The 22,432-nt window shown below is 45.0% G+C and overlaps 1 protein-coding gene across 1 annotated transcript in view; it reads right to left on the reverse strand.

Moving 5' to 3' along the window:
• Window positions 1–18,707, reverse strand: part of LOC139259615 (monocarboxylate transporter 12-like) — a 131,093-nt gene extending 112,386 nt beyond the window's left edge. Inside the window, exon 1 of the mRNA XM_070875100.1 lies at window positions 18,419–18,707. The gene's annotated coding sequence lies outside the window, so the exon portion shown is untranslated. The remainder of the gene's footprint in view (window positions 1–18,418) is intronic.
• Between the last annotated feature and the right edge of the window lie 3,725 nt (window positions 18,708–22,432).

Here is a 22,432-nt window from a genome sequence, read left to right on the forward strand (position 1 = left end):
TTAAAATAATGAAAGGGATAGACAAGATAGAGGCGGAGAGCTTGTTTCCACTGGTCGGGGAGACTTGAACTCGGGGGCACAGCCTCAAAATACAGGGGAGCCAATTTAAAACCGAGTTGAGAAGGAATTTCTTCTCCCAGAGGGTTGTGAATCTGTGGAATTCTCTGCCCAAGGAAGCAGTTGAGGCTAGCTCATTGAATGTATTCAAGTCATAGATGGATAGATTTATAACCAATAAGGGAATTAAGGGTTACGGGGAGCGGGCGGGTAAGTGGAGCTGAGTCCACGGCCAGATCAGCCATGATCTTATTGATGGCGGAGCAGGCTCGAGGGACTAGATGGCCTACTCCTGTTTCTAATTCTTATGTTCTTATAATTGGCCACGGGATAGGAGGCGGAGAGTATGGTGAATGAATATTTATCTGACTGAAGAGATGTATGCACTGGGGTCGGTGGAAGAGAGTTGGACATTGGAGAGGGGGAGAGAGAGTCAGATACCGCGGGCGGAGGTCAGACATCATGGTGGGGGGTGGGTGAAGAGTCAAACATAATGGGGGAGGAGGGTCAGACATCGTGGAGGGACTAGATATCGCGGCGGAGGTCAGACATCATGGGGGTGGAGAAGTCGGACATCACGAAGGGGCTTCAGACATCGGCGGGGAAGAGTCAGAGAGTCAGACATCATGGGGGGGGGGGGGTTTCTGACATCATGGTCGGAGAGGTGGGGGGGGGGGATAGTCAGACATCATCGGGGGAGGAGGTTCAGACAGCATGGTGGGGGGGGGGAGAAGTGTCGGACATCATGGGGGAGTGTTCAGACATCATGGTGGGGGGGGAATGAGAGTCAGACATCATGGGGGGGGGGGGTGTTGGCCGATCGGGGGGAGATCAGCTTAGTGGGCCTAGGGAAACACTCCTGCTCCGCCTGGCCCACAAGCTGTACTGTAAAGGCACTTACATGAAGGATCCAGCCCATCACGCATCCCTTCAGCTGTGGAAACCTGGCCTCCAGGCATTGAAACTAAAAGTTCAGTTAAACTGGAGGCACGCAGCCTCCTTAAAACGATTTAATGAACGTCCCACCTCCTGCGAGCGGATTGGTCACCCACCCAGCCCACCTCCATTAAAAGCGGAAGTGGGGGTTGGGGTTGCTTGTCTATTTTTTTAAAATTTTTAATCCCTACCCTCGCTGGGATTAAAATTACCCCCATTCGGACACTAAAATTATATTAGAAAGCAACAGTATTTCAGTAAAAGAATCTTCTTTTAACTTTGCAGACCAGTAAAATATTTCCATCTGTCATCGTGACTACATATTTCATTATCCGCAGTTTTGACTGGCTGCCCAGAAATGATTGTTAACAGTATTGGCTTAATATGTTCATATAACATTCCTTTATTCACTATTTAATGGAAGCACTAACCACTTTATTTTGATTGGTAAGTAATCTTAAACCAGCCGGCAGAGGAGTCACAGAAAAGGGCCAGGCCTACAACTTAAACTGCCGGGCGAGAATGCAGTCTGCTCTGGCCAGCTTCCCATCAGGAGTTAAAATTGGGCCTAAATAGACTAAAGTATACCTGAGTATCACACAGAGTCATTTCTAGACTCCTATCACAAGAAGGGTTTGGTTCTGATAGAGATTAAAATGTACAAACCCTGGAAATCTGAAATAAAACAATGCACATCAGCTTGGTTAGCACTGGAAGCAGAAGCGAGATTAAGGGTTCATGTGGGACACTTCACAGTTCTGATGAAAGGTCCCATTTAAATCTCCACCTCTCTTTCCTCTTTTAAGACGCTCCAAACCCACCCCTTTACCAAGCTTTTGTTCACCTGCCCAAATATCTCCGTATGTGGCCCAAGTTCAAATTTTATCTGCTAACACTCCTGTGAAGCATCCTGGGATGGTTAACTATGTTAAAGGCACTATATAAATACGTTGTTGTTATTAGCTTCATTTCCCTTTTCGATTATGGCTGCCCTGATCGACCGGCTGAGGATTTTCTGTAGTTATTATGAGGGTTTACATATTGTGAGATAGCACTGCCAACTCAGCAAGGTTTACTGGTTCAGGTAATTTCATGAATGAGGAGGTTAATCCAATAATATAAACATTTCTGTTTGTACTTTTGTGGGTACTGTATTTGGACTTATTTCATGAGTATTATTTTGATCAATACAGATGGTAGAGTGTCAGTTTGACCCACTGGTAGTGTGGAGTGGATCTGAGGGTTCCAGCCTGAGTCCAGGGCTTCAGTACACAAACTTAGGCTGGTACTTCACTGCAGTACTAGGAGTGCTGAATTCTTAGTGTCGTCTTTCAGCTGGGATGTTAAGCCAAGAGTTTTCTTTATTATTCTGGGATGTGGGTGAGGCTGGCAGGGCCAGCATTTATTGCCCATCCCTAATTGCCCCTTGACAAGGTGATGGTGAGCCGCCTTCTTGAACCGCTGCAGTCCATGTGGTGAAGGTGAAGGTGCTCCCACAGCGCTGATAGGGAGGGAGTTCCAGAATTTTGACCCAGCAACAATGAAGGAATGGCCGATATAGTTCCAAGTCAGGATACTGTGTAACTTGGAGGGGAACGTACAGGTGGTGGTGTTCCCATGCGCCTGCTGCCCTTGTCCTTCTGGGTGGTTGAGCTTGTAAGTTTGGGAAGTGCCACTGAAAAACGTTTTATGAGTTGCTGCCACGCATCTTATAGCTGGTGTGGAAGTGCAAGCCAGCAGTTCTGAACTCTTCGCTTCGGCACAGTCTGGAGAAATCAAAAGGGTTTAAAAGTTGAAAGATTGAAGATCGGATTAAAAACAGGTTGCTAGACGATATGGTGCCTTTTAGCCATTGAAATGTTGAGTATTTGAGTGTAACTTGTTACTGTGTGAATCGAAGTTGTGGATAGTAATTCATGACATTGTCTGTATTTGAGTGTACCTTAACCAGAAGCTAGCGCCCTCCCCGCGCAAAGCACCTCGGGGGAAATGGTAACCCACAGCAACCGGCTGGGGCAATTCGCACTCATCATCATAGGGGTCCCTCGAATGGAGGGTGACTTGCTTCCACGTCAAAAAGTTCACAGGTGTTTCAACGAAGGACCTAATACTCCAGGTCCCGAACTACATGCTGAAGGGTGGAAGATGCCTGTGCGTGGATTTTTTTAACACCAGCCACCACACGGGCTTGACAGAGCTAGGTCTTGGTCCAGTGGCAAGGACTAACCAAGACGACTGGAGACCTGCTCTGCTGCACAGACCTAGTGCGCACACATATCGCAGTGTGGGCTGGCCCGTGCTGTTTCTGGGCCCCGAACTCGCGCCTCTCCTGGGCCCTGATCACATCCCTCTACAGCCTCTCGCCGCTTCTTCGCCCCGACCTCGCCGTTCCTGCTGTACCTGCCCACGCTCCAGTCACCGACCTGGACCTTGATGACGTCCATTTTCACTGCCGTTGCTCTCCTGCTCCAGCACGTGCTGCTCCCTGGAGTGGTAGGCTGCCGCGCTGCTCCTTCCGCTCCCCGGCCTGCTTCGATGGTGTTCGCAGGCCAGGGGCCGTGCAGACTGCTGCTCTCCCGCTCATTGACTGCTCAAGGAAAGGACCTAACCCAGAGCAACTGTTCACAGTAGAATAACTTAACAAAGGTTCACATGAGTTTGTTTCCCCATTAAACTCACGTGAACTTGCACTGGCTATATATAGGATTGCGGAGAGATTGGCGTGCATTATCACCCTCATAAACCAAAATATTGATTTAATTTGTTAAGTATTCTAGTTGTTGTGCCCCTTTAACAAGAGGGGGACTTGGTTAATAGTATAATTTAAAATAGTTCCATCATCATCAAATCGAGGAATTCTTGCTTCCACTCTAAAAGTGAGATCTCAGGTGACTGAACAGTCCAATGCGGGAATTACAGTCTCTGACACAGGTGGGACAGACAGTGGCTGAAGGAAAGGGTGGGTGGGTGGGGAGTCTGGCTTACTGCAGGCTCTTTCCGCTGCTTGCACTTGATTTCTGCATGCTCTCGACGATGAGACTCGAGGTGCTCACCACGCTCCCAGATGCTCTTCCTCCACTTAGGGCAGTCTTTGGCCAGGGATTCCCAGGTGTCGGTGGGGATGTTGCACTTTTTCAAGGAGGCTTTGAGAGTTCGTTCTATATGGGACTGAGCATCATCATTTAAACTATATATAGGTCTGACTTTACTGGATCATCATACAGGCCAAATATGAGACTGATTTTACAGTTTCATCATATGGGTTATGTATCATAGAATCAGTCATAGAAATTTACAACACATCGTGTCTGTGCCGGCCGACAAAGAACTATCCAGCCTAATCCCACTTTCCAGCTTTTGGTCTGTAGCCCTGTAGGTTATGGCACTTTGATTGCACATCCAAATACTTTTTAAATGTGGTGAGGGTTTCTGCCTCTATCACCCTGTCAAGCAGTGAGTTCCAGACCCCCACCACCCTCTGGGTGAAGAAATTAAACCTCCAACCAATTACTTTCAATCTGGTTATTAACCCCTCTGCTAAAGGAAATGGGTCCACTCTAGGCCCCTCATAATTTTATACACCTCAATAAGGTGTCCCCTCAGCTCCAAAAAAAACAAACCCACCCTATCCAAGCTTTCCTCATATCTAAAATTCCCCAGTCCAGGCAACGTCCTTCAAAATCTCCTCTGTACCCTCTCTAGTGCAATCACATATTTCCTGTAATGTGATGACCAGAACTGCACACAGTACTCTAGCTGTGACCTAACTAATGTTTTATACAGTTCAAGCATAACCCCCCTGCTCTTGTATTCTATGTCTTGGCTAATAAAGGCAAGTATTCTGTATGCCTTCTTAACCACCTTATCTACCTGGCCTGCTATCTTCAGGGATCTGTGGATCTGCACTCCAAAGTCCCTTTGTTCCTCTACGCTTCTCAGTGTCCGACCATTTAATGTGTGTTCCCTTGTCTTGTTAGCTCTCCCTAAATGTATTACCTCACACTTCTCCGGATTGAATTTAATTTGCTACTGTTCTGCCCATCTGGCCAATTCATTGATATCTTCCTGCAGTCTCCAGCTTTCTTCTTCATTATCAGCCACACAGCCGGATTTAGTATCATCTGCAAACTTCTTAATCATACTCCCTACATTCAAGTCTAAATCATTGATACATACCACAAAAAGCAAGGGACCTAGTACTGAGCCCTGCGGAACCCCACTGGAAACAGCCTTCCAGTCACAAACATCATCATCATAGGCAGTCCCTCGGAATCGAGGAGGACTTGCTTCCACTCCCAAAGTGAGTTCTTTGATGGCTGAACAGTCCGATACGAGAGCCACAGACCCTGTTACAGGTGGGACAGACATTCGACGGGGGAAAGGGTCGATCGGGCTGGTTTACCGCGCGCTCCTTTCGCTGCCTGCGCCTGGCCTCTTCATGCTCCTTGCGTCGAGACTCAAAGAGCTCATCCCAGATGGACTTTCTCCACCTCGGGCTGTCTGCGGCCAGGGTCTCCCAGGTGTCAGTGGTGATGCCGCACCTTACCAGGGAGGCTTTGAGGGTGTCCTTATAACGTTTCCGCTGTCCTCCTTTGGCGCGTTTACCATGAAGGAGCTCCGCATAAAGCATTTGCTTAGGGAATCTCATATCTGGCATGCGAGCTATGTGGCCTGCCCTGCGAAGCTGATCGAGTGTGGTCAGTGCTTCAATACTGGGGATGTTAGCCTGGTCGAGGACACTGATGTTGGTGCACCTGTCCTCCCACGAGGTTTGTAGGATCTTGCGGAGACATCGTTGGTGATATATCTCCAACGACTTGAGGTGCCTTCTGTACATCGTCTACGCCTCAGACCCATACAGGAGGGCAGGTATTACTACAGCCCTGTAGACCATGAGTTGGTGGTAGATTTGAGAGCCTGGTCTTCAAACACTCTTTTCCTCAGGCGGCTGAAGGCTGCACTGACGCAATGGAGGCGATGTTGAATCTCCGTATCAATGTCTGCCTTTGTTGATAAGAGGCTCCCGAGATATGGGAAATGGTCCATCTTAGACTGGGTGTTGTGTAATGAGAGAGGATTAATTAGCAATCTCATTGTGCGAGGCCCCTTGGGTAAGAGTGACCATAATATGGTGGAATTCTACATTAGGATGGAGAATGAAACATTAATTCAGAGACCATGGTCCAGAACTTAAAGCAAGGTAACTTTGAGGGTATGAGGCGTGAATTGGCTAGGATAGATTGGCGAATGGTACTTAAGGGGTTGACTGTGGATGGGCAATGGCAGACATTTAGAGACCGCATGGATGAATTACAACAATTATACATCCCTGTCTGGCGTAAAAATAAAAAAGGGAAGGTGACTCAACCGTGGCTATCAAGGGAAATCAGGGATAGTATTAAAGCCAAGGAAGTGGCAAACAAATTGGCCAGAAATAGCAGCGAACCCGGAGACCGGGAGAAATTTAGAACTCAGCAGAGGAGGACAAAGGGTTTGATTAGGGCAGGGAAAATAGAGTACAAGAGGAAGCTTGCAGGGAACATTAAGACGGATTGCAAAAGCTTCTATAGATATGTAAAGAGAAAAAGGTTAGTAAAGACAAACGTAGGTCCCCTGCAGTCAGAATCAGGGGAAGTCATAACTGGGAACAGAAATGGCAGACCAATTGAACAAGTACTTTGGTTCGGTATTCACTAAGGAGGACACAAACAACCTTCCAGATATAAAAGGGGTCAGAGGGTCTAGTAAGAAGGAGGAACTGAGGGAAATCCTTATTAGTCGGGAAATTGTGTTGGGGAAATTGATGGGATTGAAGGCCGATAAATCCCCAGGACCTGATGGACTGCATCCCAGAGTACTTAAGAAGGTGGCCTTGGAAATAGCGGATGCATTGACAGTCATTTTCCAACATTCCATAGACTCTGGATCAGTTCCTATGGAGTGGAGCGTAGCCAATGTAACCCCACTTTTTAAAAAAGGAGGGAGAGAGAAAACAGGGAATTATAGATCGGTTAGCCTGACATCGGTAGTGGGTAAAATGATGGAATCAATTATTAAGGATGCCATAGCAGTGCATTTGGAAAGAGGTGACATGATAGGTCCAAGTCAGCATGGATTTGTGAAAGGAAAGTCATGCTTGACAAATCTTCTGGAATTCTTTGAGGATGTTTCCAGTTGAGTGGACAAGGGAGAACCAGTTGATGTGGTGTATTTGGACTTTCAGAAGGCTTTCGACAAGGTCCCACACAAGAGATTAATGTGCAAAGTTAAAGCACATGGGATTGGGGGTAGTGTGCTGATATGGATTGAGAACTGGTTGTCAGACAGGAAGCAAAGAGTAGGAGTAAATGGGTACTTTTCAGAATGGCAGGCAGTGACTAGTGGGGTACCGCAAGGTTCTATGCTGGGGCCCCAGCTGTTTACATTGTACATTAATGATTTGGACGAGGGGATTAAATGTAGTATCTCCAAATTTACGGATGACACTAAGTTGGGTGGCAGTGTGAGCTGCGAGGAGGATGCTATGAGGCTGCAGAAATGTACATGGCAGATGAAGTATAATGTGGATAAATGTGAGGTTATCCACTTTGGTGGTAAAAACAGGGAGACTTCTTCACCCAGAGAGTGGTGAAACTGTGGAATTCTCTACCACAGAAAGTTGTTGAGGCCAATTCACTAAATATATTCAAAAAGGAGTTAGATGTAGTCCTTACTACTTGGGGGATCAAGGGGTATGGCGAGAAAGCAGGAATGGGGTACTGAAGTTGCATGTTCAGCCATGAACTCATTGAATGGCGGTGCAGGCTCGAAGGGCCGAATGGCCTACTCCTGCACCTATTTTCTATGTTTCTATGTTACTAGGCGAATAATAATTTGATGACATCATCTGTATGTTAAACGATCTGGTTTGTGTACAGTAATTCAGAAAGCAGTTAGCCATGATTTCAGGACAATTCTACATCACCTGCATGTTAATTGTCTAAATGTCTAAATAAAAGAAATAAGGGTTCAAAGGCTTTTTTTGGTATAAAGATGAGTTTAGACACTGAACACCAGACACTGGAATCTCGGAAGGTGTGTCACAAGCAGCCACAGAACTCGGAGCAAGCAGAGAGCTGCCTTTGTGAAGTATCTCAGTAACTTTCACACTGGGTTTGTTTAGTATGAATGTCTAAATAAAAGACCCGATCCTGCCTTTACTACAACTGAGTGTGTGCGTAATTTGACGTTTAAAGCAACAAAGCGAAAAGAGCAAGACAGCCTTACAACAGATGGTAGACACTGCAGCCATGGTACTCTGGTGGTGGAGGGAGTGAATGTTGAAGGTGGTGGATGGGATGCCAATCAAGCGGGCTGCTTTGTCCTGGATGGTGTTGAGCTTCTTGAGTGTTGTTGGAGCTGCACTCATCCAGGCAAGTGGAGAATATTCCATCACTTGTGACTTGTGACTTGTGCCTTGTAAATAGCGATAAGGCTTTGGGGAGTCAGGTGGTGAGACACTCGCAGCAGAATACCCAGCCTCTGACCCTCTTTTGCTGCCACAGTATTTATGTGGCTGGTCCAAATAAGTTTCTAGTCAATGGTGACCCCCTGGATGTCGATGGTGGGGGATTCGGCGATGGTAATGCCATTGAATATCAAGAGGAGGTGGTTAGACTCTCACTTGTTGGAGACGGTCATTGCCTTAAACTTATGTGGCACGAATGTAACTTGCCACTTATCAGCCCCAGCCTGGATGTCATCCAAGTTTTGCTGCATGCGGGCATGGACTGCGTCATTTGCTGAGCAGCTGCGAATCAAATTGAACACTGTGCAATCATCAGCAAACTTCCCCACTTCTGACCTTATGATGGAGGGAAGGTCAATGATGAAGTTGCTGAAGATGGGTGGGCCGAGGACACTGCCCTGCTTCTACTGCCTATTCAGGTGGACATGAAAGATTCTCCCCCACCGCCATGATACTATTTGAAGTAGGATATGGAGGAGTCCTGGCCAACTTTGATCCCTCAAATAACAACAACTTGCATTTATATAGCACCTTTGACATAGTAAAATGTCCCCAACTGCTTGGCTGAAATGTTATCAGCCAAAAATTGACACACCAAAACAGATTAACTGGTCATTTACCCCATTCACTGTTTGTGGAGTCTTGCTTTGTGCAAATTGCCATTTGCATTTCTTTGCGTTAACAAGTGATGAAACTTCAGAAGTAATTCTTTAGCTGTGAAATGCGTTATATAAATGCAAGCTCTTTCCTTCTTCTACATGAAACTCTCCACTTGCTCAGGCTAGCTACCTATTTTGTTGTCCAGTCCAAATACTGAAAATATGAGATGAACATAAGAACATTAGAAATAGGAGCAGGAGTAGGCCATTTTGGCCCCTCGAGCCTGCTCCGCCATTCAATAAGATCATGGCTGATGTGATCGTGGACCCAGCTCCACTTTCCTGCACACTCCCCATAACTCTTATCACTCAAAAATCTGTCTATCTCCACCTTAAATATATTCAATGACCCAACCTCCACAGCTCTCTGGGGCAGCGAAGTCCACAGTTTTACAACCCTCAGAGAAGAAATTTCTCCTCATCTCAGTTTTAAATGGGCAGCCCCTTATTCTGAGACTATGTCCCCTAGTTTTAGTTTCCCCTATGAGTGGAAATATCCTCTCTGCATCCACTTTGTCGAGCCCCCTCATTATCTTATATGTATCAATAAGATCACCTCTCATTCTTCTGAACTCCAATGGGTATAGGCTCAATCTATCTTCATAAGTCAAACCCCTCATCTCCAGAATCAACCTAGTGAACCTTCTCTGAACAGCCTCCAATGCAAGGATATCCTTCCTTAAATACGGAGACCAAAACTGTACACAGTACTCTAGGTGTGGCCTCACCAATATCTAGTACAGTTGTAGCAGGACTTCTCTGCTTTTGTACTCTATCTCCCTTGCAATAAAGGCCAACATTCCATTTGCCTTCCTGATCACTTGCTGTACCTGCAACTAATGTTTTATGTTTCATGCACAAGAACCCCCAGGTCCCTCTGTACTGCAGCACTTTGCAAACTTTCTGCATTTAAATCATACTTTGCTTTTCTATTTTTTCTGCCAAAGTGGATAACCTCACATTTTCCCACACTATATTCCATCTGCCAAATTTTTGCCCACTCACTGTCCTGTCTATATCCCTTTGCAGATTTTTTGTGCCCTCCTCACAATTTGCTTTCCCACCCATTTTTGTATCATCATCAAACTTGTCTACATTACACTGGGTCCCTTCATCCAAGTCATTAATATAGATTGTAAATAGTTGAGGACCCAGCATCGATCCCTGCGGCACCCCACTAGTTACTGTTTGCCAACCGGAAAATGACCCATTTATCCTGACCCACTGTTTGCTGTTAGTTAGCCAATCCTCTATCCATGCTAATATATTACCCTCAACCCCGTGAGCTTTTATCTTGTGCAGTAACTTTTTATGTGGCTCCTTATCAAATGCCTTCTGGAAATGCAAATACATCACATCCACTAGTTCCCCCTTATCCACCCTGCTCATTACATCCTCAAAGAACTCCAGCAAATTTGTCAAACATGATTTCCCTTTCATAAAACCATGTTGACTCTGCTTGATTGAATTATGCTTTTCCAAATGTCCTGCTACTGCTTCTTTAATAATGAACTCTAACATTTTCCCAATGACGGATGTTAGGCTAACTGGTCTACAGTTTCCTGCTTTCTGTCTGCCTTCTTTTTTTAAATAGGGGCATTACATTTGTGGTTTTCCAATCCACTGGGACATTCCCAGAATCGAGGGAATGTTGGTAGATTACATTAACTAATATTCATTTTAATGGAAGTTGAGGCAAGATTGATGCTTTTACAGCTACTACATGCAAATGGTCCGCTGATATTTCCAGAATGGAGCAATTAGCTTTCAATGCGAGGAGTATTCGGAATAAGGTGAATAAATTAACTGCGCAGATAGCAGTTAATGGATATGATGTAATTGGCATCACGGAGACATGGCTCCAGGGTGACCAAGGCTGGGAACTCAACATTCAGGGGTATTCAGCATTTAGGAAGGATAGACAGAAAGGAAAAGGAGTTGGGGTGGTGTTGCTGGTTAAAGAGGCAATTAATGCAACAGTAAGGAAGGACATTAGCTTGGATGATGTGGAATCGGTATGGGTGAAGCTACGGAATACCAAACGCTAGTGGGAGTTGTGTACAGACCACCAAACAGTAGTAGTGAGGTTGGGGACAGCATCAAACAAGAAATTAGGGATGTGTGCAATAAAGATACAGCAGTTATCATGGGCGACTTTAATCTACATATTGATTGGGCTAACCAAACTGGTAGCAATGTGGTGGAAGAGGATTTCCTGGAGTGTATTAGGGATGGTTTTCTAGACCAATATGTCGAGGAGCCAACTAGATGGCTGGCCATCCTAGACTGGGTGATGTGTAATGAGAAAGGACTAATTAGCAATCTTGTTGTGCGAGGCCCCTTGGGGAAGAGTGACCATAATATGGTAGAATTCTTTATTAAGATGGAGAGTGACACAGTTAATTCAGAGACTAGGATCCTGAACTTAAGGAAAGGTAACTTCGATGGTATGAGACGTGAATTGGCTAGGGTAGACTGGCGAATGATACTTAAAGGGTTGATTGTGGATAGGCAATGGTAAACATTTAAAGATAACATGGATGAACTTCAACAATTGTATATTCCTGTCTGGAGTAAAATAAAACAGGGAAGGTGGCTCAACCGTGGCTAACAAGGGGAATTAAGGTTAGTGTTAAATCCAAGGAAGAGGCATATAAGTTGGCCAGAAAAAGCAGCAAACCTGAGGACTGGGAGAATTTTATAATACAGCAGAGGAGGCCAAAGGGTGTTATTAGGAGGGGGAAAAGAGAGTATGAGAGGAAGCTTGCTGGGAACATAAAAACTGACTGCAAAAGCTTCTATAGATATGTGAAGAGAAAAAGATTAGTGAAGGCAAACGTAGGTCCCTTGTAGTCAGATTCAGGTGAATTTATGATGGGGAACAAAGAAATGGCGGACCAGTTAAACAAATACTTTGGTTCTGTCTTCACGAAGGAAGACACAAATAACCTTCCAGAAATACTAAGGGACCGAGGGTCCAGTGAGAAGGAGGAACTGAAGGAAATCCTTATTAGGCAGGAAATTGTGATAGCGACATTGATGGGATTGAAGGCCGATAAATCCTCGGTGCCTGATAGTCAGATTACTTAAGGAAGTAGCCCTAGAAATAATGGATGCATTGGTGATCATTTTCCAACAGTCTATTGGCTCTGGATCGGTTCCTATGGACTGGAGGGTAGCTAATGTAACACCACTTTTTAAGAAAGGCGGGAGAGAGAAAACGGGTAATTATAGACCGGTTAGCCTGACATCAATAGTGGGGAAAATGTTGGAATCAATTATTAAAGATGAAATAGCAGCACATTTGGAAAGCAGTGACGGGATCGGTCCAAGTCAGCATGGATTTATGAAAGGGAAATCATGCTTGACAAATCTTCTAGAATTTTTTGAGCATGTAACTGGTAGAGTGAACAAGGGAGAACCAGTGGATGTGGTGTATTTGGACTTTCAAAAGACTTTTGACAAGGTCCCACACAAGAGATTGATGTGCAAAATTAAAGCACCTGGTATTGGGGGTAATGTACTGACGTGGATAGAGAACTGGTTGGCAGACAGGAAGCAGAGAGTCAGGATAAACGGGTCCATTTCTGAATGGCAGGCAGTGACTAGTGGGATGCCGCAAGGTTAAGTGCTGGGACCCCAGCTATTTACAATATACAACAATGATTTAGATGAAGGAATTGAGTGTAATATCTCCAAGTTTGCAGATGACACTAAGCTGGGTGGCGGTGTGAGCTGTGAGGGGGATGCTAACAGGCTGCAGGGTGACTTGGACAGGTTAGGTGAATGGGCAAATGCATGGCAGATTCAGTATAATGTGGATAAATGTGAGGTTATCCACTTTGCTGGCAAAAACATGAAGGCAGAATATTATCTGAATGGTGGCAGATTAGGAAATGGGGAGGTGCAACGAGACCTGGGTGTCGTGGTACATCAGTCATTGAAAGTTAGCATTTTATATGTTAGCATGCAGGTACAGCAGGCGGTGAAGGCGGCAAATGGTATGTTGGCCTTTATAGCTAGACAATTTGAGTATAGGAGCAGGGAGATCTTACTGCAGTTGTACAGTGCCTTAGTGAGGCCTCACCTGGAATATTGTGTTCAGTTTTGGTCTCCTAATCTGAGGAAGGACATTCTTGCTATTGAGTGAGTGCAGCGAAGGTTCACCAGACTGATTCCCGGGATGGCAGGACTGACATATGAGGAGAAACTGGATCGACTGGGCCTTTATTCACTGTAGTTTAGAAGGTTGAGAGGGGCTCTCATAGAAACATATAAAATTCTGACGGGACTGGACAGGTTAGATGCAGGAAGAATGTTCCCAATGTTGGGGAAGTCCAGAACCAGGGGACATAGTCTAAGGATAAGGGGTAGGCCATTTAGACAGAGATGAGGAGAAACTTCTTCACTCAGAGAGTTGTTAACCTGTGGAATTCCCTACCGCAGAGAGTTGTTGATGCCAGTTCGTTGGATATATTCAAGAGGGAGTTAGATATGGCCCTTACGGCTAAAAGGATCAAGGGGTATGGAGAGAAAACAGGAAAGGGGTACTGAGGTGAATTATCAGCCATGATCTTATTGAATGGTGGTGCAGGCTCGAAGGGCCGAATAGCCTACTCCTGCACCTATTTTCTATGTTTTTATGTTTCTATGGGCTTCGCGAGTATCTTGAGTCACAACTAAAGTGCTTACACCATCACTGCTTTAAGTTTAAAGTTTTTTACAATACTCCAGGCATGCACAATCTGGTCTGCACTATTCACTGATCATGGCACAAATAATATTAAAGCTTTTTTGTGATATTTACTGATTTCTTTAGGCACTAGTGAGGCAATGGATCAGCCTGTTGTGAAACAGTTCTTTGTGTCTGTCGATCTAACGTCATTCAATGTTGTATTTTTGAACAGCTGGAATTTTGCTGAGCCGATTGTCAGCTTTCGATTACATGTTCCACAATCAAGTGGATTTTGTCCCTTATTTTGATCTCTCTTCACAGTAACGTTAACCATATATCCCAAAAATTCATCAACTACTTTTCAAGGAATAAAACTTATGGTAAGTATATAATTACATTAGTAATATGACATAATTGCACATAAAATCTCTTTTATCAGGAGTGGTTCAATTAATAGAAAAACTATAAGTCAACATTATTTCAATAGAAAGTTATTCATATTAGCAAGATTACAAAAATTGATTCTTCATTTTATCAGTAACATTGGGCTGAACTTTCAACTCTGGCGAGTAAACCTGGCAGTATCATATTGGCCATCTGTTTTACACACCACTCAATTTTACTCTCCACTCTCCTCTCCCTCAGCAGCAACTCTCTCCCATGCCCCTCCCAACCCACTTCCCTTCCAAACAGGACCTCCTCTTCCTACAAAGAATTCCTCTCTCTGCCACCCGCTTGACAATGTTTCTCGCTACACAACACGAAACTATAAAAGCTTTCTATCTTTTCCTGTAACTGTTTGTATTTGTCTCCCTTTCACTGTTTTTCTGTTCGACTTCCACTCTATCTTCCTCTTTCTCTGTCTGTCGCTCATTCATTTACCCTCATTATCATCTTCAATCCACGTGTCCATGTCCAACCCGATTGTTGTTCAAGGATAAAGGGTTTAGTATTCAGGGCTGAAACATCATCCTTGTACTTATACATATCTCATAGATCCTGTGTGCCCCGCCTCCCTCCCTCCCCCTGTCACACTCTGCACTAGCTCCACAACTCCAACTTGACACTGAGGCTGAAGATTTGGGCCAGGCCCTGCTCTCAGACAGCATACTCAGAAAATACTGGGAGAGATATAAATACATTTTCTCCCACAATTGCTCTCTCTTGCTTCCATCTCAACAAGGTCCACCTATCTCCAACACGTTCTCTCCTCCTACCCCCACAATAGCACTTTTTCCTCACTTGCTTATGTATGCCCCGTTTTTCTCTGCCATTTGTTCTTCCATCTTTATACTCTTTGTCCAAAATGGTCTCACTCCCTTCGCTCGCTCTCCTCTTTGGTGAGAGACTCGCAGTATTCTCTCTCTCCCTTTTCCCAATTCTCCATCTCTCTCTATTCCTTCCCTGAATAGGTTCTCTCCTTATCCTTCCTTTCACACACTGACCTTGGTGTTATTATTGCAGGTGTCCAGGCAGCTGTTACTCAGGAATATCTGTCTCCAGGTTTTGTATCAAATTACTGCTGAATTTTGGTCTAGCTCACCAGCAAGTGTCAACTTAGCTACTACAGCTTATCTATGAAAAAGAAAAGTCGATTTTGCTGCATTCAAGAAAACCCAGAGAGATACAAGGTATCTCAGCCCATCAGTCTCACTCCATCCAGGCTCCAGGTATGATTATTCTATCATGGACTGCCCCATCTGCTGGTCCCTTAAAGAGGAGATTTTCCTCTGAAGCAATTACATCACACATGGAACGCAGAAACCCCAGGCCATAATCTTTCATCAGGTAAACTCACCGCCTGACTTCCCAAAGGCTTTCCACCAACTACAAGGCAAAGTCAGGAGCATGATGGAATACTCTCCACTTGCCTGGATGAGTGCAGCTCCAACAACACTCAAGAAGCTTGACACCATCCAGGGCAAAGCAGCCTTCTTGATTGGCACCCCATCCCCACCGCATTAAACATTCACTCCCTCCACCACCGGCGTATCGTATGCACCATCTACAAGATGCACTGCAGCAACTCACCAAGGCTACTTCGACAGCACCTGCCAAACCCACAACCTCTACCACCTAGAAGGTCATGGGCAGCAGGCGCATGGGAACACCATCACCTCCAATTCCCCTCCAAGTTACACACCATCCTGACTTGGAAATATATCGCTGTTGCTTCATCGTCATTGGGTCAAATTCCTGGAACTCCCTGCCCAACATCACTGTGGGAGCACCTTCACCGCACGGACTGCAGCAGTTCAAGGCAGCAAGCTCACCACCACCTTCTCAAGGGCAATTAGAGATGGGCAATTAATGCCAGCGAAACCCACATCCCGTGAATGAATAATAAAAAAATAATGGAAATTTCCTCTTCAGCTATACCAAGCCACAGTGTTACTGTCTCGATAACTCAATCATCCTCCTCAGCTGATATCACCCCAGTCTGATTGTGTTATTTAGCACTCTACAGATCAGATTTACCCCAGATGAAAGAGCTTCAACTAAATTAGTGATGGACTCTATCAGAAGTGAATATATTTCTATACACAAACTTTACCGGGCTCAGAAGCACCTCGTGGTAACAGTGTGATGTTCAGAAAGAGAGATCCTAACAGGAACCACATTGTTTAAATGCTTCAGAAAACAGCACTGCTGAAAAGACTGAGTTTTAAATAAAGTTTCCAAAGTTCTAACTGTCTAATTTTCTAATGACTGCCTTTACAAAGTTTCTACCCTCCCCCGCCCACCCCCAGTCATTCCTCCTAAAACAGTTGGTTGACACCTCAGCTACTTGTCACTATTTTCTTTCAAAGTGTTCCAACAGCTTTACATGGCACCAGCTTCACTTTGAATCTTTCAGCGATACTTTCCTGAGTCGTTCCAGATTTTTATAAAAGCAGCAATGGAACAAACTGAATCTTTTCAATAACACGGGTAGGTTGGAGAATAAAATTATTTGAACACTTCGACCGTTGCACTAATCAATTCAAAATGAACGACGGCAGTTATGTACCCTGGATTAATACTGCTCCATTCTTTCCGTTCAAAACGTGGAAGAGTTCATAAAGGCCTGTTTATACAGTTTCCAAACTCCATGCCTAGATAAAATAAGTACTTCTGAAAATGTTGCTTCCTGGAAAAGTTGGATCAGTATCATGCAAATTTAGTGGTTAATTACCAATGATTAGAAGAGGAATAGAAGACAGGTCAGCCTCAGGCAAGGAAGCAATTAAACTTAAGGGAGGGAACCAATAAGTAACAAATCTTTATAAAGAATTCAAGACATTGTCTTTTGCAGTAGATCTCATACAAAGTACATAGAAACAAAACTGAGCTGAATGGTCCCTAGGAGGGACCTGAGCAATCACATACACAGTGACACTTCCTATGTAAGATATAACAAAGTTTTGATTTGATTTTTCTGCGCTCTGGCCAATTGCTTTTTAAAACAACAAGATAATTATGAAACGCCATTGAGCCTATCTAATTCATCCATCCAAAGATTATAACAACCCCCAATGTAGCATCCAATTTTTGGTCAAGAAAGACTTGCATTTATATATCTTTGATGAACTCAGGATATCCCAAAGCGCTTTACAGCCATAACTTTACAGGGATAAATATACTCTCCTACTCTTCTTCAAAATAGTGCTAAGGTATCTTTTACATCCATCTGTGAGAGCAGACAGGACCTCGGTTTAATGTCTCATCTGAAAGACGGCACCTCTGACAGTGCAGCACTCGCTCAGTACTGCGCTGGAGCGTCAGCCTAGATTGTGCATTCAAGTCTCCAGGGTGGAGGTGAGAGTTTTATTATTAGGCAGTCCCTCCTATCGAGGCTGACCTGCTTCCATACCAAAAAGGGATGAGTTCACAGGTGTTTCAATGAGGGCCTTGACATTGTAGGTCCCGAACTACATACTGAAGGATGGAAGATGCCTGTGCGTGGAGGTGAGAGTGCTACCACTGAACTATGGCTGATTCCAGGGTTTTAAGCCTTCAGTACTCTATTGGAAAGATTGTTCCACGTAATGGTCACTCTGTGAGTGACACATTTCCTGATATCAATCCCAACATATCTCGTTTGAAGCAGTGTCTCTTAGTTGCACTCACATGGTTAAATTAAAGTAATAGTCCAGACTCATTTTTCCTTTAACAAGTTGCTATATACAAGATCACCGCTCATTAAGGGATTAAAGTCATTCTCCAATGCAATTGAAGCAAATAAAATATCGAATGTACTCGTATATGCACGAGTTATCCAGACAACTTCAGCAAACAGCAAATATATTGCAAGTATCTTGTAATTCCCCCCCATATGCGGCCATGCAGAGGTTGCAGTTTGAGAAAGCCCTCTCTAAACCTCCAGCAGCTGCGCTCCTTGCCAGTATTTTCAGGCAACACTGAGCTATACTTACGCCTAAATACAGTTTGATCTGACACAGCAGCGCGAGGTGTCACACCGCGGGTTCGATCCCATTTCATGCCTCAAAACAGAACACGTCCATCGCAGAACATTTCTCAGGCAAACTGCACCGTGAAAATAGTGACAGAACCGCAATGCAAAGTGTAAGGCAACCCTCTCACCTGCCAAACGTCAATGCAGCGAGTTGCAGCTGAAACACTACCAGAAAAACAAAGTGAGCGCCCTCGGTCCATCCCTCCTGTAGTTCTGGTACAGAAGAAAATACTCTTTATAGTTTGTTCATCCCTTCAAAAGGATTTCTGCAGCCGGGAGATCCAGTCAGTCAGACGCACCGTGCAGTGAAACATTCGCTTTATCAATAAAAAACAGACTGGCATTCAGAAAAGTTCTTAACAACTGCGATCCGGAGCACATGGTGCAGAAATCCACTTAGCCCGGAGGGAGGCGTGTGCACCCAGTGCCTGGCTGTTTAAAGCCCGACTCTCTGCTTCTCGGAGGAGTGTCTAACCAAGGACATCAGTTCACTACTTTTTTTTTGTTTGTTTTTGTTTGTTTTTTTTTGTTTTTGCTTCCGACCTCCTCCCTACAACAGCCGGATCAAATCTCTCCTTCTAAAAGCTTGACAATAAATAATTAATTCGTTACTAATGGCTTGTTTGGTTGTGGAAGTTTTGAACAAATATATATTATCTGACCACTCTCCACCATCTAGCCCTTCGCCAGGCTCCCCCAGCGTGGCTCCCTCTGACTCGGGTTGAGCAAAGGACATTTATTTAACCAACACCAAACTCCAGCCATATTTGTTACTAAACACCCATTTTGCCTTTTCCTACCGATGGTCTTTATTAGTCTGTGTCCTCAGTCTCAGTACATGAGACATCAAACATCTTTAAATTTAACCCACCCAACCAGGGAGAAAGGGGCCAAAATTGCCGCTCTTTTGCACCTCCGCGAGCGCTAACGGGGGAGCAATGGCCTTTTCGTCCACCCTGAGATTTTGGGGGGTGATTTGCCAGTAGCGTCGGGCCCCGCGGTTAGCCTTTGCGGCCCATGGGGGAAATTGCCCTGAGGGCCACAAGGCTGACACGAGCCAATGTTAGCGCTAGCTTCGTGTGGCGCTGACATCCGCCCAGCAAGGCTGTGTGCGCCCTGGGTCAGCGTTTTATTTTGTCAGCCGACCTTCGACCGTCCCGGAATCATGCGGCCCAGCAGTGACCTCTCATGTGGCACTGACCTCAGCGCCGCAGTGGTGCACCAGGAGCACCCCTCCAACGAGGGGGAGCACCTCAGACACCGCTCCGCCTCATTTGAGGGGCACAAAGCCCAATTGCACACCGGGGCAGGACTTCTGGCCCGGGCGGTAAAAGTCCCAGGCCCAGAAAGTTGCCACCCCCAAGCGGGGCACAGGGCAATTTCGGTCCAAAGACTTATATTTTTAAAGGGCCTGTCATGACCTCAGGTTGTCTCAAAGTGCTTTACAGCCAATGAAGTACTGTTGGAGTGTAGTCACTGTTGTAATGTAAGAACCCCGGCAGCCATTCGCACACAGCAAGCTCCCACAAACAGCAATGCGACAATCTGTTTATGAGTGATGATGGTTGAGGGATAAATATTGGCCAGGACACGAGGGAGAACTCTCTTGCTCTTCTTCAAAATAGTGCCATTTCACCTGAGAGCGCAGATGGGGCTTCGGTTTAACGTCTCATCCAAGAGTGCAGCACTCTCTCAGTACTGCATGGGATAATTCCAGCTTTGCATGTTGATTTTCTCAAGGTTCAGTCATGCCTAGCTGAATTCTAGTGAGAGTTAGATGCTCCCAAGTTGGTCCACACCAAGCATTGGGAAAGAGGACCAATTTCACTGGGCTGTGTCCTGCTCCCCAAGGACTCCATTTTGGCCACAGATAATATTCAGGCGTCATATGAGTCCACCTTAAACAGGCATTAGGCTCCTTAAATATGTTAATGATATTCTTAATGATTTTTTTAACAACCCCTTGTAGAAATTAGCGTTGATGGGACAAGGTCAGCTCTGCTCAGGCTTGCTGTGGCCTAGCCAGTGGCTGCCAACAAAAAAGGTTTTTCTTTTGAAAACTTACTTAAATATGGAGCCCAGAGGAGCAAGGGTGTTCCTCCCAGTTCCACAGCACAGCTGCAGGCTGTTGCCAGCTCCATGGTTGATCTCCCCAGTCTCCTCTTCCCCTCCTCTTGCAGGACTTACTTCAGGTCTGCTGCCAGTGTGACAAACAGCCCCAAATGGTGTTGAACCCAACGGATGAGCTGCCTCTGAAGGCGGGTCATGTGCCGGCAACTCATCCCAATTATTCAGATGATACCCGAGGCCCAATTACGATCGTGCCTTGGGCCTACCTGATTGGGCGCAGGGATTATTTCCAGCACCCACTTTGTGCCGGCCGAGTGGAGCAAACAAGTTTCTGCCCCGATGGTTTCGGAAGCCACAGCCACCAGTTTCACACAACATTCCAGCCTGGGAAAGTTGTTGGTGATGGACTGCTATACATTAGCACTTTAGACACAGAATCAAACTGGAACAAAGAAAGGTCTTATCTTATCTAATTCTTAATCAATGGAACACTGTCCTTTCTCACAGATCGCCGGTCTCATGCCTGTCATTTTACGATGGTAAGGAATAGCAACCATTTTAAACTGAGTAATCAGAAGGGTGAAATACAACTTCGGCGGGGGTGCAAAATAGGCGGTAATGGATCAGCCTCCTGTGAAATAGCCCACCTGATTTTCCTTTCCCAATGGAAAATGAAGGAATTTTACTCGTCTAGATTTAATTTAAAAACCTCGTACACATCAGGGGATCTCCCACGCATTCTGCACAGGCAGTAGCCAGAGGCTCTGGGAAACAAAAGGAACATGTGTAATTTCATGAGTGGGAACCGACAGCTGGTCTCGAAATATTCCTACATTCTGTTTGGAATTTGCCTTTAGTTAAAAGTTCTGGCCAAAAGATAGTTTTTTTTTTGCGCCGAGTGCTGGCACAAAGTGAACGATGGACCTATAATGCACGACCAAAGATGTCGACCCCAGACTCACTCCTAATGTCCATCCACCTGGCGAGCTGGTCAGGCCGATTGGACCTTCCCAAACAGTCCACTTGCTCGTCCTGACCCCAGACTATCTTAGATCTGGTCCCGTGTAATGAGACAGGATTAATAAACAATCTCCTAGTAAAGGATCCCCTCGGAATGAGTGATCATAGCATGATTGAATTTCAAATTCAGATGGATGGTGAGAAAGTTGGATCTCTAACCAGCGTACTAAGCTTAAATAAAGGAGACTATAAAGGTATGAGGGCAGAGTTGGCTAAAGTGGACTGGGAAAATAGATTAAAGTGCAGGACGGTTGATGAACATTGGTGTACATTTAAGGAGATATTTCACAACTCTCAAGAAAAATATATTCCAATGAGGAGGAAAGGGTGTAAGAGAAAAGATAACCATCCATGGCTAACGAAAGAAATAAAGGACGGTATCCAATTAAAAACAAGGGCATACAAAGTGAAAACTAGTGTGAGGACAGAAGACTGGGAAGATTTTAAAAGCCAGCAAAGAATGACTAAAAAATGATTAAGAAAGGGAATATAGACTATGAAAGTAAACTAGCACAAAATATAAAAACAGATAGCAAGAGTTTCTATAGGTATATAAAAAGGAAAAGAGTGGCTAAAGTAAATGTTGTCCCCTTAGAGGACGAGACCGGGGAATTAGTATAATGGGGATGGCAGAAACTCTGAACAAATATTTTGTATCAGTCTTTACGGTAGAGGACACTGTAAGGTTCAAAAATCCACGGCCGCATTTTATTGGAACATCCTAAGGACAAGAAAACTAAGATGGGATCGTCCTATACATTTTAAATGAACATTTTTGGCCAAGTAAAATCCTCAGACCAGGCAGGCTGGGAAACGTGTGGGCGGATACAGACATTGTGGAGTCTGGCTCACAAGCGAGACAGAGGCACTGGCTAATGGGGGAAAAGTGCATTCTGGCAGGCCAATCAGGGGTCGAGTCGGGCCTGAAGTGGGGGAATCCTCAACCAACAGGGACTACCCGTTCGAAAATATGACTCACCCCTAATCAAATGATGAATGTGGACCATCATCTATCTAATTAATATGGACAGTGGACAATAGTCCTGAGATCA

The sequence above is a fragment of the Pristiophorus japonicus genome, chromosome 3 (assembly GCF_044704955.1).
Source record: "Pristiophorus japonicus isolate sPriJap1 chromosome 3, sPriJap1.hap1, whole genome shotgun sequence".
In the NCBI taxonomy this organism is placed as follows: Eukaryota; Metazoa; Chordata; class Chondrichthyes; family Pristiophoridae; genus Pristiophorus; species Pristiophorus japonicus.